A 19,702-nucleotide genomic window follows, 5' to 3' on the forward strand; every position below is an offset into this window, starting at 1 on the left:
TAGTGAACATGTAAGCCACAAAAGAAGCCACTAGTTCACTAGTAAGATCGTTTTGAGGCTTACTAGTTGACATGTAAGCCGCAAAACGCCCACTAGCTCACTCATAAGATCATTTTGCGGCTTACTAGTTGACATGTAAGCCGCAAAACGCCCACTAGTTCACTAGTAAGATCATTTTCACGCTTACTAGTGAACATGTAAGGCCATAAATGTGCCCATTAGTTCACTAGTAAGATCATTTTGAGGCTTACTAGTTGACATGTAAGCCACAAAATGCCCACTAGTTCTCTAGTAAGATCATTTTGAGGCTTACTAGTTGACATGTAAGCCACAAAACGCCCACTAGTTCATTAGTAAGATCATTTTTACGCTTACTAGTTAACATGTAAGCCACAAAACGCCCACTAGTTCACTAGTAAGATCATTTTGAGGCTTACTAGTGAACATGTAAGCCATAAAACGCCCACTAGTTCACTAGTAAGGTCATTTTGACACTTACTAGTGAACATGTAAGCCACAAAAGAAGCCACTAGTTCACTAGTAAGATCGTTTTGAGGCTTACTAGTTGACATGTAAGCCGCAAAACGCCCACTAGCTCACTCGTAAGATCATTTTGAGGCTTACTAGTTGACATGTAAGCCGCAAAACGCCCACTAGTTCACTAGTAAGATCATTTTCACGCTTACTAGTGAACATGTAAGGCCATAAATGTGCCCACGAGTTCACTAGTAAGATCATTTTGACTCTTAATAGTGAACATGTAAGGCCATAAATGTGCCCACTAGTTCACTAGTAAGGTCATTTTGACGCTTACTCGTGAACATGTAAGCCACAAATTGTCACTAGTTCACTAGTAAGGTCATTTTGACGCTTACTAGTTAACATGTAAGCCACAAAACGCCCACTAGTTCACTAGTAAGATCATTTTGAGGCTTACTAGTGAACATGTAAGCCACAAAACGCCCACTAGTTCACTAGTAAGGTCATTTTGACACTTACTAGTGAACATGTAAGCCACAAAACGCTCACTAGTTCACTAGTAAGATCATTTTGAGGCTTACTAGTGAACATGTAAGGCCAGAAATGTGCCCACTAGTTCACTAGTAAGATGATTTTGACACTTACTAGTGAACATGTAAGGCCATAAATGTGCCCACTAATTCACTAGTAAGATCATTTTGAGGCTTACTGGTTGACATGTAAGCCACAAAATGCCCACTAGTTCACTAGTAAGATCATTTTGAGGCTTACTAGTTGACATGTAAGCCGCAAAACGCCCACTAGTTCACTGGTAAGATCATTTTGACGCTTACTCGTGAACATGTAAGCCACAAATTGTCACTAGTTCACTAGTAAGGTCATTTTGACGCTTACTAGTTAACATGTAAGCCACAAAACGCCCACTAGTTCACTAGTAAGATCATTTTGAGGCTTACTAGTGAACATGTAAGCCACAAAACGCCCCACTAGTTCACTAGTAAGGTCATTTTGACACTTACTAGTAAGGTCATTTTGACACTTACTAGTGAACATGTAAGCCACAAAACGCTCACTAGTTCACTAGTAAGATCATTTTGAGGCTTACTAGTGAACATGTAAGGCAATAAATGTGCCCACTAGTTCACTAGTGAGATCACTTTGACGCTTACTAGTGAACATGTAAGGCCATAAATGTGCCCACTAATTCACTAGTAAGATCATTTTGAGGCTTAGTAGATGACATGTAAGCCACAAAATGCCCACTAATTCACTAGTAAGATCATTTTGAGGCTTACTGGTTGACATGTAAGCCACAAAATGCCCACTAGTTCACTAGTAAGTTCATTTTGAGGCTTACTAGTTGACATGTAAGCCGCAAAACGCCCACTAGTTCACTGGTAAGATCATTTTGACGCTTACTCGTGAACATGTAAGCCACAAAACACTCACTAGTTCACTAGTAAGGTCATTTTGACGCTTACTAGTGAACATGTAATCCACAAAACGCTCACTAGTTCACTAGTAAGATCATTTTGACGCCTACTAGTGAACATGTAAGCCACAAAACACTCACTAGTTAACTAGTAAGGTCATTTTGACACTTACTAGTGAACATGTAAGCCACAAAAGAAGCCACTAGTTCACTAGTAAGATCGTTTTGAGGCTTACTAGTTGACATGTAAGCCGCAAAACGCCCACTAGCTCACTCATAAGATCATTTTGCGGCTTACTAGTTGACATGTAAGCCGCAAAACGCCCACTAGTTCACTAGTAAGATCATTTTCACGCTTACTAGTGAACATGTAAGGCCATAAATGTGCCCATTAGTTCACTAGTAAGATCATTTTGAGGCTTACTAGTTGACATGTAAGCCACAAAATGCCCACTAGTTCTCTAGTAAGATCATTTTGAGGCTTACTCGCGAAGATGTAAGCCACAAAACGCCCACTAGTTCATTAGTAAGATCATTTTTACGCTTACTAGTTAACATGTAAGCCACAAAACGCCCACTAGTTCACTAGTAAGATCATTTTGAGGCTTACTAGTGAACATGTAAGCCATAAAACGCCCACTAGTTCACTAGTAAGGTCATTTTGACACTTACTAGTGAACATGTAAGCCACAAAAGAAGCCACTAGTTCACTAGTAAGATCGTTTTGAGGCTTACTAGTTGACATGTAAGCCGCAAAACGCCCACTAGCTCACTCGTAAGATCATTTTGAGGCTTACTAGTTGACATGTAAGCCGCAAAACGCCCACTAGTTCACTAGTAAGATCATTTTCACGCTTACTAGTGAACATGTAAGGCCATAAATGTGCCCACGAGTTCACTAGTAAGATCATTTTGACTCTTAATAGTGAACATGTAAGGCCATAAATGTGCCCACTAGTTCACTAGTAAGGTCATTTTGACGCTTACTCGTGAACATGTAAGCCACAAATTGTCACTAGTTCACTCGTAAGGTCATTTTGACGCTTACTAGTTTACATGTAAGCCACAAAACGCCCACTAGTTCACTAGTAAGATCATTTTGAGGCTTACTAGTGAACATGTAAGCCACAAAACGCCCACTAGTTCACTAGTAAGGTCATTTTGACACTTACTAGTGAACATGTAAGCCACAAAACGCTCACTAGTTCACTAGTAAGATCATTTTGAGGCTTACTAGTGAACATGTAAGGCCAGAAATGTGCCCACTAGTTCACTAGTAAGATCATTTTGACACTTACTAGTGAACATGTAAGGCCATAAATGTGCCCACTAATTCACTAGTAAGATCATTTTGAGGCTTACTGGTTGACATGTAAGCCACAAAATGCCCACTAGTTCACTAGTAAGATCATTTTGAGGCTTACTAGTTGACATGTAAGCCGCAAAACGCCCACTAGTTCACTGGTAAGATCATTTTGACGCTTACTAGTGAACATGTAAGCCACAAAACACTCACTAGTTCACTAGTAAGGTCATTTTGACGCTTACTAGTGAACATGTAGTCCACAAAACGCTCACTAGTTCACTAGTAAGATCATTGTGAGGCTTACTAGTTGACATGTAAGCAGCAAAACGCCCACTAGTTCACTGGTAAGATCATTTTGAGGCTTACTAGTGAACATGTAAGCCACAAAAGGCTCACTAGTTCACTCGTAAGATCATTTTGAGGCTTACGAGTTGACATGTAAGCCACAAAACGCCGACTAGTTCACTAGTAAGATCATTTTGCCGCTTACTCGTGAACATGAAAGGCCATAAATGTGCCCACTAGTTCACTAGTAAGATCATTTTGACGCTTACTAGTGAACATGTAAGGCCATAAATGTGCCCACTAATTCACTAGTAAGATCATTTTGAGGCTTATTGGTTGACATGTAAGCCACAAAATGCCCACTAGTTCACTAGTAAGATCATTTTGAGGCTTACTAGTTGACATGTAAGCCGCAAAACGCCCACTAGTTCACTGGTAAGATCATTTTGACGCTTACTAGTGAACATGTAAGCCACAAAACACTCACTAGTTCACTAGTAAGGTCATTTTGACGCTTACTAGTGAACATGTAGTCCACAAAACGCTCACTAGTTCACTAGTAAGATCATTTTGACGCCTACTAGTGAACATGTAAGCCACAAAACACTCACTAGTTAACTAGTAAGGTCATTTTGACACTTACTAGTGAACATGTAAGCCACAAAACGCCCACTGGTTCACTAGTAATATCATTTTGAGGCTTACTTGTTGACATGCAAGCCGCAAAACGCCCACTAGTTCACTAGAAAGATCATTTCGACGCTTACTAGTGAACATGTAAGGCCATAAATGTGCCCACTAGTTCACTAGTAAGATCATTTTGAGGCTTACTAGTGAACATGTAAGCCACAAAACGCCCACTAGTTCACTAGTAAGATCATTTTGAGGCTTACTAGTTGACATGTAAGCCACAAAACGCTCACTAATTCACTAGTAAGGTCATTTTGACGCTTACTAGTGAACATGTAAGCCACAAAACGCCCACTGGTTCACTAGTAATATCATTTTGAGGCTTACTTGTTGACATGCAAGCCGCAAAACGCACACTAGTTCACTAGTAAGATCATTTTGACGCTTACTAGTGAACATGTGAGGCCATAAATGTGCCCACTAGTTCACTAGTAAGATCATTTTGAGGCTTACTAGTTGACATGTAAGCCGCAAAACGCCCACTAGTTCACTGGTAAGATCATTTTGACGCTTACTAGTGAACATGTAAGGCCATAAATGTGCCCACTAGTTCACTAGTAAGATCATTTTGAGGCTTACTAGTGAACATGTAAGCCACAAATTGCTCACTAGTTCACTAGTAGGATCATTTTGACGCCTACTATTGAACATGTAAGCCACAAAACACTCACTAGTTAACTAGTAAGGTCATTTTGACACTTTCTAGTGAATATGTAAGGCACAAAACGCCCCTTAGCTCACTCGTAAGATCATTTTGAGGCTTACGAGTGAACATGTAAGGCCATAAATGTGCCCACTAGTTCACTAGTAAGATCATTTTGAGGCTTACTAGTGAACATGTAAGCCTCAAAACGCTCACTAGTTCACTAGTAAGATCATTTTGACGCCTACTAGTGAACATGTAAGCCACAAAACACTCACTAGTTAACTAGTAAGGTCATTTTGACACTTACTAGTGAACATGTAAGCCACAAAACGCCCACTAGTTCACTAGTAAGATCATTTTGAGGCTTACTAGTTGACATGTAAGCCACAAAACGCCCCTTAGCTCACTCGTAAGATCATTTTGAGGCTTACTAGTGAACATGTAAGCCACAAAACGCTCACTAGTTCAAGAGTAAGGTCATTGTGACGCTTACTAGTGAACATGTAAGCCACAAAAGAACCCACTAGTTCACTAGTAAGATCATTTTGAGGCTTACTAGGTGACATGTAAGCCGCAAAACGCCCACTACCTCACTCGTAAGATCATTTTGAGGCTTACTAGTTGACATGCAAGCCGCAAAACGCCCACTAGTTCACTAGTAAGATCATTTTGACGCGTACTAGTGAACATGTAAGCCTCAAAACGCCCACTAGTTCACTAGTAAGATCATTTTGAGGCTTACTACTTGACATGTAAGCCAGAAAACGCTCACTAATTCACTCGTAAGGTCATTTTGACGCTTACTAGTGAACATGTAAGCCACAAAACGCCCACTAGTTCATTAGTAAGATCATTTTGACGCTTACTAGTGAACACGTAAGGCCATAAATGTGCCCCTTAGTTCACTAGTAAGATCATTTTGAGGCTTGCTATTTGACATGTAGGCCACAAAACGCCCACTAGTTCACTAGTAAGATCATTTTGAGGCTTACTAGTGAACATGTAAGCCACAAAACGCCCACTAGTTCACTAGTAAGATCATTTTGAGGCTTACTAGTGAACATATAAGGCCATAAATGTGCCCACTAGTTCACTAGTAAGATCATTTTGACGCTTACTAGTGAACATGTAAGGCCATAAATGTGCCCACTAATTCACTAGTAAGATCATTTTGAGGCTTAGTAGATGACATGTAAGCCACAAAATGCCCACTAATTCACTAGTAAGATCATTTTGAGGCTTACTGGTTGACATGTAAGCCACAAAATGCCCACTAGTTCACTAGTAAGTTCATTTTGAGGCTTACTAGTTGACATGCAAGCCGCAAAACGCCCACGAGTTCACTAGTAAGATCATTTTGACGCTTACTCGTGAACATGTAAGGCCATAAATGTGCCCACTAGTTCACTAGTAAGATCATTTTGAGGCTTACTAGTTGACATGTAAGCCGCAAAATGCTCACTAATTCACTAGTAAGGTCATTTTGACGCTTACTAGTGAACATGTAAGCCACAAAACGCCCACTAGTTCATTAGTAAGATCATTTTGAGGCTTACTTGTTGACATGTAAGCCGCAAAACGCCCACTAGTTCACTCGTAAGATCATTTTGAGGCTTACTAGTTGACATGCAAGCCGCAAAATGGCCACTAGTTCACTAGTAAAATCATTTTGACGCGTACTAGTGAACATGTAAGGCCATAAATGTGCCCACTAGTTCACTAGTAAGATCATTTTGAGGCTTACTAGTGAACATGTAAGCCACAAAACGCCCACTAGTTCACTAGTAAGATCATTTTGAGGCTTACTAGTTGACATGTAAGCCACAAAACGCTCACTAATTCACTAGTAAGGTCATTTTGACGCTTACTAGTGAACATGTAAGCCACAAAACGCCCACTAGTTCATTAGTAAGATCATTTTGAGGCTTACTTGTTGACATGTAAGCCGCAAAACGCCCACTAGTTCACTCGTAAGATCATTTTGAGGCTTACTAGTTGACATGCAAGCCGCAAAACGCCCACTAGTTCACTAGTAAGATCATTTTGACGCTTACTCGTGAACATGTAAGCCACAAAACGCCCACTAGTTCACTAGTAAGATCATTTTGAGGCTTACTAGTGAACATGTAAGGCCATAAATGTGCCCACTAGTTCACTAGTAAGATCATTTTGAGGCTTACTAGTTAACATGTAAGCCACAAAATGCCCACTAGTTCACTGGTAAGATCATTTTGAGGCTTAATAGTGAACATGTAAGGCCATAAATGTGCCCACTAGTTCACTAGTAAGATCATTTTGAGGCTTACTCGTGAACATGTAAGGCCATAAATGTGCCCACTAGTTCACTAGTAAGATCATTTTGAGGCTTACTAGTTGACATGTAAGCCACAAAATGCCCACTAGTTCACTAGTAAGATCATTTTGAGGCTTACTAGTTGATATGTAAGCCGCAAAATGCCCACTAGTTCACTGGTAAGATCATTTTGAGGCTTAATAGTGAACATGTAAGGCCATAAATGTGCCCACTAGTTCACTAGTAAGATCATTTTGAGGCTTACTAGTTGACATGTAAGCCACAAAACGCCCACTAGTTCACTAGTAAGATCAGTTTGACGCTTACTAGTGAACATGTAAGGCCATAAATGTGCCCACTAGTTCACTAGTAAGATCATTTTGAGGCTTGCTATTTGACATGTAAGCCACAAAACGCCCACTAGTTCACTTGTAAGATCATTTTGACGCTTACTAGTGAACATGTAAGCCACAAAACGCTCACTAGTTCACAAGTAAGGTCATTGTGACGCTTACTAGTGAACATGTAAGCCACAAAAGAACCCACTAGTTCACTAGTAAGATCATTTTGAGGCTTACTAGTTGACATGTAAGCCACAAAACGCCCCTTAGCTCACTCGTAAGATCATTTTGAGGCTTACTAGTGAACATGTAAGCCACAAAACGCTCACTAGTTCAAGAGTAAGGTCATTGTGACGCTTACTAGTGAACATGTAAGCCACAAAAGAACCCACTAGTTCACTAGTAAGATCATTTTGAGGCTTACTAGGTGACATGTAAGCCGCAAAACGCCCACTACCTCACTCGTAAGATCATTTTGAGGCTTACTAGTTGACATGCAAGCCGCAAAACGCCCACTAGTTCACTAGTAAGATCATTTTGACGCGTACTAGTGAACATGTAAGCCTCAAAACGCCCACTAGTTCACTAGTAAGATCATTTTGAGGCTTACTACTTGACATGTAAGCCAGAAAACGCTCACTAATTCACTCGTAAGGTCATTTTGACGCTTACTAGTGAACATGTAAGCCACAAAACGCCCACTAGTTCATTAGTAAGATCATTTTGACGCTTACTAGTGAACACGTAAGGCCATAAATGTGCCCCTTAGTTCACTAGTAAGATCATTTTGAGGCTTGCTATTTGACATGTAGGCCACAAAACGCCCACTAGTTCACTAGTAAGATCATTTTGAGGCTTACTAGTGAACATGTAAGCCACAAAACGCCCACTAGTTCACTAGTAAGATCATTTTGAGGCTTACTAGTGAACATATAAGGCCATAAATGTGCCCACTAGTTCACTAGTAAGATCATTTTGAGGCTTAGTAGATGACATGTAAGCCACAAAATGCCCACTAATTCACTAGTAAGATCATTTTGAGGCTTACTGGTTGACATGTAAGCCACAAAATGCCCACTAGTTCACTAGTAAGTTCATTTTGAGGCTTACTAGTTGACATGCAAGCCGCAAAACGCCCACGGGTTCACTAGTAAGATCATTTTGACGCTTACTCGTGAACATGTAAGGCCATAAATGTGCCCACTAGTTCACTAGTAAGATCATTTTGAGGCTTACTAGTTGACATGTAAGCCGCAAAATGCTCACTAATTCACTAGTAAGGTCATTTTGACGCTTACTAGTGAACATGTAAGCCACAAAACGCCCACTAGTTCACTAGTAAGATCATTTTGACGCTTACTCGTGAACATGTAAGCCACAAAACGCCCACTAGTTCACTAGTAAGATCATTTTGAGGCTTACTAGTGAACATGTAAGGCCATAAATGTGCCCACTAGTTCACTAGTAAGATCATTTTGAGGCTTACTAGTTAACATGTAAGCCACAAAATGCCCACTAGTTCACTGGTAAGATCATTTTGAGGCTTAATAGTGAACATGTAAGGCCATAAATGTGCCCACTAGTTCACTAGTAAGATCATTTTGAGGCTTACTCGTGAACATGTAAGGCCATAAATGTGCCCACTAGTTCACTAGTAAGATCATTTTGAGGCTTACTAGTTGACATGTAAGCCACAAAATGCCCACTAGTTCACTAGTAAGATCATTTTGAGGCTTACTAGTTGATATGTAAGCCGCAAAATGCCCACTAGTTCACTGGTAAGATCATTTTGAGGCTTAATAGTGAACATGTAAGGCCATAAATGTGCCCACTAGTTCACTAGTAAGATCATTTTGAGGCTTACTAGTTGACATGTAAGCCACAAAACGCCCACTAGTTCACTAGTAAGATCAGTTTGACGCTTACTAGTGAACATGTAAGGCCATAAATGTGCCCACTAGTTCACTAGTAAGATCATTTTGAGGCTTACTAGTTGACATGTAAGCCACAAAACTCCCACTAGCTCACTCGTAAGATCATTTTGAGGCTTACTAGTGAACATGTAAGCCACAAAACACTCACTAGTTAACTAGTAAGGTCATTTTGACACTTACTAGTGAACATGTAAGCCACAAAAGAACCCACTAGATCACTAGTAAGATCATTTTGAGGCTTACTAGTTGACATGTAAGCCGCAGAACGCCCACTAGTTCACTCGTAAGATCATTTTGAGGCTTACTAGTTGACATGCAAGCCGCAAAACGCCCACGAGTTCACTAGTAAGATCATTTTGACGCTTACTCGTGAACATGTAAGGCCATAAATGTGCCCACTAGTTCACTAGTAAGATCATTTTGAGGCTTACTAGTTGACATGTAAGCCACAAAACGCCCACTAGTTCACTAGTAAGATCATTTTGAGGCTTACTAGTGAACATGTAAGCCACAAAACGCCCACTAGTTCACTAGTAAAGTCATTTTGACACTTACTAGTGAACATGCAAGGCCATAAATGTGCCCACTAATTCACTAGTAAGATCATTTTGAGGCTTAGTAGTTGACATGTAAGCCACAAAATGCCCACTAGTTCACTAGTAAGATCATTGTGAGGCTTACTAGGTGACATGTAAGCCGCAAAACGCCCACTAGTTCACTGGTAAGATCATTTTGAGGCTTACTAGTGAACATGTAAGCCACAAAAGGCTCACTAGTTCACTCGTAAGATCATTTTGAGGCTTACGAGTTGACATGTAAGCCACAAAACGCCCATTAGTTCACTAGTAAGATCATTTTGACGCTTACTCGTGAACATGAAAGGCCATAAATGTGCCCACGAGTTCACGAGTAAGATCATTTTGACGCTTACTAGTGAACATGTAAGCCACAAAACACTCACTAGTTCACTAGTAAGGTCATTTTGACGCTTACTAGTGAACATGTAGTCCATAAAACGCTCATTAGTTCACTAGTAAGATCATTTTGACGCCTACTAGTGAACATGTAAGCCACAAAACACTCACTCGTTAACTAGTAAGGTCATTTTGACACTTACTAGTGAACATGTAAGCCACAAAACGCCCACTGGTTCACTAGTAATATCATTTTGAGGCTTACTTGTTGACATGCAAGCCGCAAAACGCCCACTAGTTCACTAGAAAGATCATTTTGACGCTTACTAGTGAACATGTAAGGCCATAAATGTGCCCACTAGTTCACTAGTAAGATCATTTTGAGGCTTACTAGTGAACATGTAAGCCACAAAACGCCCACTAGTTCACTAGTAAGATCATTTTGAGGCTTACTAGTTGACATGTAAGCCACAAAACGCTCACTAATTCACTAGTAAGGTCATTTTGACGCTTACTAGTGAACATGTAAGCCACAAAACACCCACTAGTTCATTAGTAAGATCATTTTGACGCTTACTTGTGAACATGTAATCCACAAAACGCTCACTAGTTCACTAGTAAGATCATTTTGACGCCTACTAGTGAACATGTAAGCCACAAAACACTCACTAGTTAACTAGTAAGGTCATTTTGACACTTACTAGTGAACATGTAAGCCACAAAACGCCCACTGGTTCACTAGTAATATCATTTTGAGGCTTACTTGTTGACATGCAAGCCGCAAAACGCACACTAGTTCACTAGTAAGATCATTTTGACGCTTACTAGTGAACATGTGAGGCCATAAATGTGCCCACTAGTTCACTAGTAAGATCATTTTGAGGCTTACTAGTTGACATGTAAGCCGCAAAACGCCCACTAGTTCACTGGTAAGATCATTTTGAGGCTTACTAGTGAACATGTAAGGCCATAAATGTGCCCACTAGTTCACTAGTAAGATCATTTTGAGGCTTACTAGTGAACATGTAAGCCACAAAACGCTCACTAGTTCACTAGTAAGATCATTTTGACGCCTACTAGTGAACATGTAAGCCACAAAACACTCACTAGTTAACTAGTAAGGTCATTTTGACACTTACTAGTGAACATGTAAGCCACAAAACGCCCACTAGTTCACTAGTAAGATCATTTTGAGGCTTACTAGTTGACATGTAAGCCACAAAACGCCCCTTAGCTCACTCGTAAGATCATTTTGAGGCTTACTAGTGAACATGTAAGCCACAAAACGCTCACTAGTTCAAGAGTAAGGTCATTGTGACGCTTACTAGTGAACATGTAAGCCACAAAAGAACCCACTAGTTCACTAGTAAGATCATTTTGAGGCTTACTAGGTGACATGTAAGCCGCAAAACGCCCACTACCTCACTCGTAAGATCATTTTGAGGCTTACTAGTTGACATGCAAGCCGCAAAACGCCCACTAGTTCACTAGTAAGATCATTTTGACGCGTACTAGTGAACATGTAAGCCACAAAACGCCCACTAGTTCATTAGTAAGATCATTTTGACGCTTACTAGTGAACACGTAAGGCCATAAATGTGCCCATTAGTTCACTAGTAAGATCATTTTGAGGCTTGCTATTTGACATGTAAGCCACAAAACGCCCACTAGTTCACTAGTAAGATCATTTTGAGGCTTACTACTTGACATGTAAGCCAGAAAACGCTCACTAATTCACTCGTAAGGTCATTTTGATGCTTACTAGTGAACATGTAAGCCACAAAACGCCCACTAGTTCATTAGTAAGATCATTTTGACGCTTACTAGTGAACACGTAAGGCCATAAATGTGCCCATTAGTTCACTAGTAAGATCATTTTGAGGCTTGCTATTTGACATGTAAGCCACAAAACGCCCACTAGTTCACTAGTAAGATCATTTTGACGCCTACTAGTGAACATGTAAGCCACAAAACACTCACTAGTTAACTAGTAAGGTCATTTTGACACTTACTAGTGAACATGTAAGCCACAAAACGCCCACTAGTTCACTAGTAAGATCATTTTGAGGCTTACTAGTTGACATGTAAGCCACAAAACGCTCACTAGTTCACGAGTAAGGTCATTGTGACGCTTACTAGTGAACATGTAAGCCACAAAAGAACCCACTAGTTCACTAGTAAGATCATTTTGAGGCTTACTAGTTGACATGCAAGCCGCAAAACGCCCACTAGTTCACTAGTAAGATCATTTTGACGCGTACTAGTGAACATGTAAGGCCATAAATGTGCCCACTAGTTCACTAGTAAGATCATTTTGAGGCTTACTAGTGAACATGTAAGCCTCAAAACGCCGACTAGTTCACTAGTAAGATCATTTTGAGGCTTACTACTTGACATGTAAGCCACAAAACGCTCACTAATTCACTAGTAAGGTCATTTTGACGCTTACTAGTGAATATGTAAGCCACAAAACGCCCACTAGTTCATTAGTAAGATCATTTTGAGGCTTACTTGTTGACATGTAAGCCGCAAAACGCCCACTAGTTCACTTGTAAGATCATTTTGACGCTTTCTAGTGAATATGTAAGCCACAAAACGCCCACTAGTTCATTAGTAAGATCATTTTGACGCTTACTCGTGAACATGTAAGGCCATAAATGTGCCCACTAGTTCACTAGTAAGATCATTTTGAGGCTTACTAGTTGACATGTAAGCCACAAAATGCCCACTCGTTCACTAGTAAGATCATTTTGAGGCTTACTAGTTGATATGTAAGCCGCAAAATGCCCACTAGTTCACTGGTAAGATCATTTTGAGGCTTAATAGTGAACATGTAAGGCCATAAATGTGCCCACTAGTTCACTAGTAAGATCATTTTGAGGCTTACTAGTTGACATGTAAGCCACAAAACGCCCACTAGTTCACTAGTAAGATCATTTTGAGGCTTACGAGTGAAGATGTAAGCCACAAAACGCCCACTAGTTTACGAGTAAGATCAGTTTGATGCTTACTAGTGAACATGTAAGGCCATAAATGTGCCCACTAGTTCACTAGTAAGATCATTTTGAGGCTTGCTATTTGACATGTAAGCCACAAAACGCCCACTAGTTCACTAGTAAGATCATTTTGATGCTTACTAGTGAACATGTAAGGCCATAAATGTGCCCACTAGTTCACTTGTAAGATCATTTTGACGCTTACTAGTGAACATGTAAGCCACAAAACGCTCACTAGTTCACAAGTAAGGTCATTGTGACACTTACTAGTGAACATGTAAGCCACAAAAGAACCCACTAGTTCACTAGTAAGATCATTTTGAGGCTTACTAGTTGACATGTAAGCCACAAAACTCCCACTAGCTCACTCGTAAGATCATTTTGAGGCTTACTAGTGAACATGTAAGCCACAAAACACTCACTAGTTCACTAGTAAGGTCATTTTGACACTTACTAGTGAACAAAAGCCACAAAACGCTCACTAGTTCACTAGTAAGGTCATTTTGACGCTTACGAGTGAAGATGTAAGCCAAAAAACGCCCACTAGTTTACTAGTAAGATCATTTTGACGCTTACTAGTGAACACGTAAGGCCATAAATGTGCCCACTAGTTCACTAGTAAGATCATTTTGAGGCTTACTATTTGATATGTAAGCCACAAAACGCCCACTAGTTCACTAGTAAGATGATTTTGAGGCTTACTAGTGAACACGTAAGGCCATAAATGTGCCCACTAGTTCACTAGTAAGATCATTTTGAGGCTTACGATTTGACATGTAAGCCGCAAAACGCCCACTAGTTCACTGGTAAGATCATTTTGAGGCTTACTAGTGAACATGTAAGGCCATAAATGTGCCCACTAGTTCACTAGTAAGATCATTTTGAGGCTTACGAGTGAAGATGTAAGCCACAAAACGCCCACTAGTTTACTAGTAAGATCATTTTTACGCTTACTAGTGAACACGTAAGGCCATAAATGTGCCCACTAGTTCACTAGTAAGATCATTTTGAGGCTTACTATTTGACATGTAAGCCACAAAACGCCCACTAGTTCACTAGTAAGATCATTTTGAGGCTTACGAGTGAAGATGTAAGCCAAAAAACGCCCACTAGTTTACTAGTAAGATCATTTTGACGCTTACTAGTGAACACGTAAGGCCATAAATGTGCCCACTAGTTCACTAGTAAGATCATTTTGAGGCTTACTATTTGACATGTAAGCCACAAAACGCCCACTAGTTCACTAGTAAGATGATTTTGAGGCTTACTAGTAAGATGATTTTGAGGCTTACTAGTGAACACGTAAGGCCATAAATGTGCCCACTAGTTCACTAGTAAGATCATTTTGAGGCTTACGATTTGACATGTAAGCCGCAAAAAACGCCCAATAGTTCACTGGTAAGATCATTTTGAGGCTTACTAGTGAACATGTAAGGCCATAAATGTGCCCACTAGTTCACTAGTAAGATCATTTTGAGGCTTACGAGTGAAGATGTAAGCCACAAAACGCTCACTAGTTCACTAGTAAGGTCATTTTGACATTTACTAGTGAACATGTAAGGCCATAAATGTGCCCACTAGTTCACTAGTAAGATCATTTTGAGGCTCGCTAGTTGACATGTAAGCCACAAAACGCCCACTAGTTCACTAGTAAGATCATTTTGAGGCTTACGAGTGAAGATGTAAGCCAAAAAACGCCCACTAGTTTACTAGTAAGATCATTTTGACGCTTACTAGTGAACACGTAAGGCCATAAATGTGCCCACTAGTTCACTAGTAAGATCATTTTGAGGCTTACTATTTGACATGTAAGCCACAAAACGCCCACTAGTTCACTAGTAAGATGATTTTGAGGCTTACTAGTGAACACGTAAGGCCATAAATGTGCCCACTAGTTCACTAGTAAGATCATTTTGAGGCTTACGATTTGACATGTAAGCCGCAAAACGCCCACTAGTTCACTGGTAAGATCATTTTGAGGCTTACTAGTGAACATGTAAGGCCATAAATGTGCCCACTAGTTCACTAGTAAGATCATTTTGAGGCTTACGAGTGAAGATGTAAGCCACAAAACGCCCACTAGTTTACTAGTAAGATCATTTTTACGCTTACTAGTGAACACGTAAGGCCATAAATGTGCCCACTAGTTCACTAGTAAGATCATTTTGAGGCTTACTATTTGACATGTAAGCCACAAAACGCCCACTAGTTCACTAGTAAGATCATTTTGAGGCTTACGAGTGAAGATGTAAGCCAAAAAACGCCCACTAGTTTACTAGTAAGATCATTTTGACGCTTACTAGTGAACACGTAAGGCCATAAATGTGCCCACTAGTTCACTAGTAAGATCATTTTGAGGCTTACTATTTGACATGTAAGCCACAAAACGCCCACTAGTTCACTAGTAAGATGATTTTGAGGCTTACTAGTGAACACGTAAGGCCATAAATGTGCCCACTAGTTCACTAGTAAGATCATTTTGAGGCTTACGATTTGACATGTAAGCCGCAAAACGCCCACTAGTTCACTGGTAAGATCATTTTGAGGCTTACTAGTGAACATGTAAGGCCATAAATGTGCCCACTAGTTCACTAGTAAGATCATTTTGAGGCTTACGAGTGAAGATGTAAGCCACAAAACGCCCACTAGTTTACTAGTAAGATCATTTTTACGCTTACTAGTGAACACGTAAGGCCATAAATGTGCCCACTAGTTCACTAGTAAGATCATTTTGAGGCTTACTATTTGACATGTAAGCCACAAAACGCCAACTAGTTCACTAGTAAGATCATTTTGAGGCTTACTAGTGAACATGTAAGCCACAAAACGCCCACTAGTTCACTAGTAAGATCATTTTGAGGCTTACTAGTTGACATGTAAGCCACAAAACGCTCACTAGTTCACAAGTAAGGTCATTGTGACGCTTACTAGTGAACATGTAAGCCACAAAAGAAGCCACTAGTTCACTAGTAAGATCATTTTGAGGCTTACTAGTTGACATGGAAGCCGCAAAACGCCCACTAGCTCACTCGTAAGATCATTTTGAGGCTTACTAGTGAACATGTAAGGCCATAAACGTGCCCACTAGTTCACTAGTAAGATCATTTTGACGCTTACTAGTGAACATGTAAGGCCATAAACGTGCCCACTAGTTCACTAGTAAGATCATTTTGACGCTTACTAGTGAACATGTAAGGCCATAAATGTGCCCACTAGTTCACTAGTAAGATCATTTTGAGGCTTACTAGTTGACATGTAAGCCACAAAATGCCCACTAGTTCTCTAGTAAGATCATTTTGAGGCTTACTAGTGAAGATGTAAGCCAAAAAACGCCCACTAGTTCACTAGTAAGATCATTTTGACGCTTACTAGTGAACATGTAAGGCCATAAATGTGCCCACTAGTTCACTAGTAAGATCATTTTGACTCTTAATAGTGAACATGTAAGGCCATAAATGTGCCCACTAGTTCACTAGTAAGGTCATTTTGACGCTTACTCGTGAACATGTAAGCCACAAATTCTCACTAGTTCACTAGTAAGGTCATTTTGACGCTTACTAGTTAACATGTAAGCCACAAAACGCCCACTAGTTCACTAGTAAGATCATTTTGAGGCTTACTAGTGAACATGTAAGCCACAAAACGCCCACTAGTTCACTAGTAAGATCATTTTGACGCTTACCCGTGAACATGTAAGCCACAAAACGCCCACTAGTTCACTCGTAAGATCATTTTGAGGCTTACTAGTTGACATGCAAGCCGCAAAACGCCCACTAGTTCACTAGTAAGATCATTTTGACGCTTACTCGTGAATATGTAAGCCACAAAACACCCACTAGTTCACTAATAAGATCATTTTGAGGCTTACTAGTGAACATGTAAGGCCATAAATGTGCCCACTAGTTCACTAGTAAGATCATTTTGAGGCTTACTATTTGACATGTAAGCCACAAAACGCCAACTAGTTCACTAGTAAGATCATTTTGAGGCTTACTAGTGAACATGTAAGCCACAAAACACCCACTAGTTCACTAGTAAGATCATTTTGAGGCTTACTAGTTGACATGTAAGCCACAAAACGCTCACTAGTTCACAAGTAAGGTCATTGTGACGCTTACTAGTGAACATGTAAGCCACAAAAGAAGCCACTAGTTCACTAGTAAGATCATTTTGAGGCTTACTAGTGAACATGTAAGGCCATAAATGTGCACACTAGTTCACTAGTAAGATCATTTTGACGCTTACTAGTGAACATGTAAGGCCATAAACGTGCCCACTAGTTCACTAGTAAGATCATTTTGACGCTTACTAGTGAACATGTAAGGCCATAAATGTGCCCACTAGTTCACTAGTAAGATCATTTTGAGGCTTACTAGTTGACATGTAAGCCACAAAATGCCCACTAGTTCTCTTGTAAGATCATTTTGACGCTTACTAGTGAACATGTAAGGCCATAAATGTGCCCACTAGTTCACTAGTAAGATCATTTTGACGCTTACCCGTGAACATGTAAGCCACAAAACGCCCACTAGTTCACTCGTAAGATCATTTTGAGGCTTACTAGTTGACATGCAAGCCGCAAAACGCCCACTAGTTCACTAGTAAGATCATTTTGACGCTTACTCGTGAACATGTAAGCCACAAAACACCCACTAGTTCACTAATAAGATCATTTTGAGGCTTACTAGTGAACATGTAAGGCCATAAATGTGCCCACTAGTTCACTAGTAAGATCATTTTGAGGCTTACTATTTGACATGTAAGCCACAAAACGCCAACTAGTTCACTAGTAAGATCATTTTGAGGCTTACTAGTGAACATGTAAGCCACAAAACACCCACTAGTTCACTAGTAAGATCATTTTGAGGCTTACTAGTTGACATGTAAGCCACAAAACGCTCACTAGTTCACAAGTAAGGTCATTGTGACGCTTACTAGTGAACATGTAAGCCACAAAAGAAGCCACTAGTTCACTAGTAAGATCATTTTGAGGCTTACTAGTGAACATGTAAGGCCATAAATGTGCCCACTAGTTCACTAGTAAGATCATTTTGACGCTTACTAGTGAACATGTAAGGCCATAAACGTGCCCACTAGTTCACTAGTAAGATCATTTTGACGCTTACTAGTGAACATGTAAGGCCATAAATGTGCCCACTAGTTCACTAGTAAGATCATTTTGAGGCTTACTAGTTGACATGTAAGCCACAAACTGCCCACTAGTTCTCTAGTAAGATCATTTTGACGCTTACTAGTGAACATGTAAGGCCATAAATGTGCCCACTAGTTCACTAGTAAGGTCATTTTGACGCTTACTAGTGAACATGTAAGGCCATAAATGTGCCCACTAGTTCACTAGTAAGATCATTTTGAGGCTCGCTAGTTGACATGTAAGCCACAAAACGCCCACTAGTTCACTAGTAAGATCATTTTGAGGCTTACGAGTGAAGATGTAAGCCAAAAAACGCCCACTAGTTTACTAGTAAGATCATTTTGACGCTTACTAGTGAACACGTAAGGCCATAAATGTGCCCACTAGTTCACTAGTAAGATCATTTTGAGGCTTACTATTTGACATGTAAGCCACAAAACGCCCACTAGTTCATTAGTAAGATGATTTTGAGGCTTACTAGTGAACACGTAAGGCCATAAATGTGCCCACTAGTTCACTAGTAAGATCATTTTGAGGCTTACGATTTGACATGTAAGCCGCAAAACGCCCACTAGTTCACTGGTAAGATCATTTTGAGGCTTACTAGTGAACATGTAAGGCCATAAATGTGCCCACTAGTTCACTAGTAAGATCATTTTGAGGCTTACGAGTGAAGATGTAAGCCACAAAACGCCCACTAGTTTACTAGTAAGATCATTTTGACGCTTACTAGTGAACATGTAAGCCACAAAAGAAGCCACTAGTTCACTAGTAAGATCATTTTGAGGCTTACTAGTGAACATGTAAGGCCATAAATGTGCCCACTAGTTCACTAGTAAGATCATTTTGACGCTTACTAGTGAACATGTAAGGCCATAAATGTGCCCACTAGTTCACTAGTAAGATCATTTTGAGGGTTACTAGTTGAGATGTAAGCCACAAAACGCTCACTAATTCACTAGTAAGGTCATTTTGACGCTTACGAGTGAACATGTAAGCCACAAAACGCCCACTAGTTCATTAGTAAGATCATTTTGAGGCTTGTTGACATGTAAGCCGCAAAACGCCCATTAGTTCACTAGTAAGATCATTTTGAGGCTTACTAGTTGACATGTAAGCCACAAAACGCTCACTAATTCACTAGTAAGGTCATTTTGACGCTTACTAGTGAACATGTAAGCCACAAAACGCCAACTAGTTCATTAGTAAGATCATTTTGAGGCTTACTTGTTG

The sequence above is a fragment of the Hippocampus zosterae genome, chromosome 7 (genome assembly GCF_025434085.1).
Source record: "Hippocampus zosterae strain Florida chromosome 7, ASM2543408v3, whole genome shotgun sequence".
Taxonomy (NCBI): domain Eukaryota; kingdom Metazoa; phylum Chordata; class Actinopteri; order Syngnathiformes; family Syngnathidae; genus Hippocampus; species Hippocampus zosterae.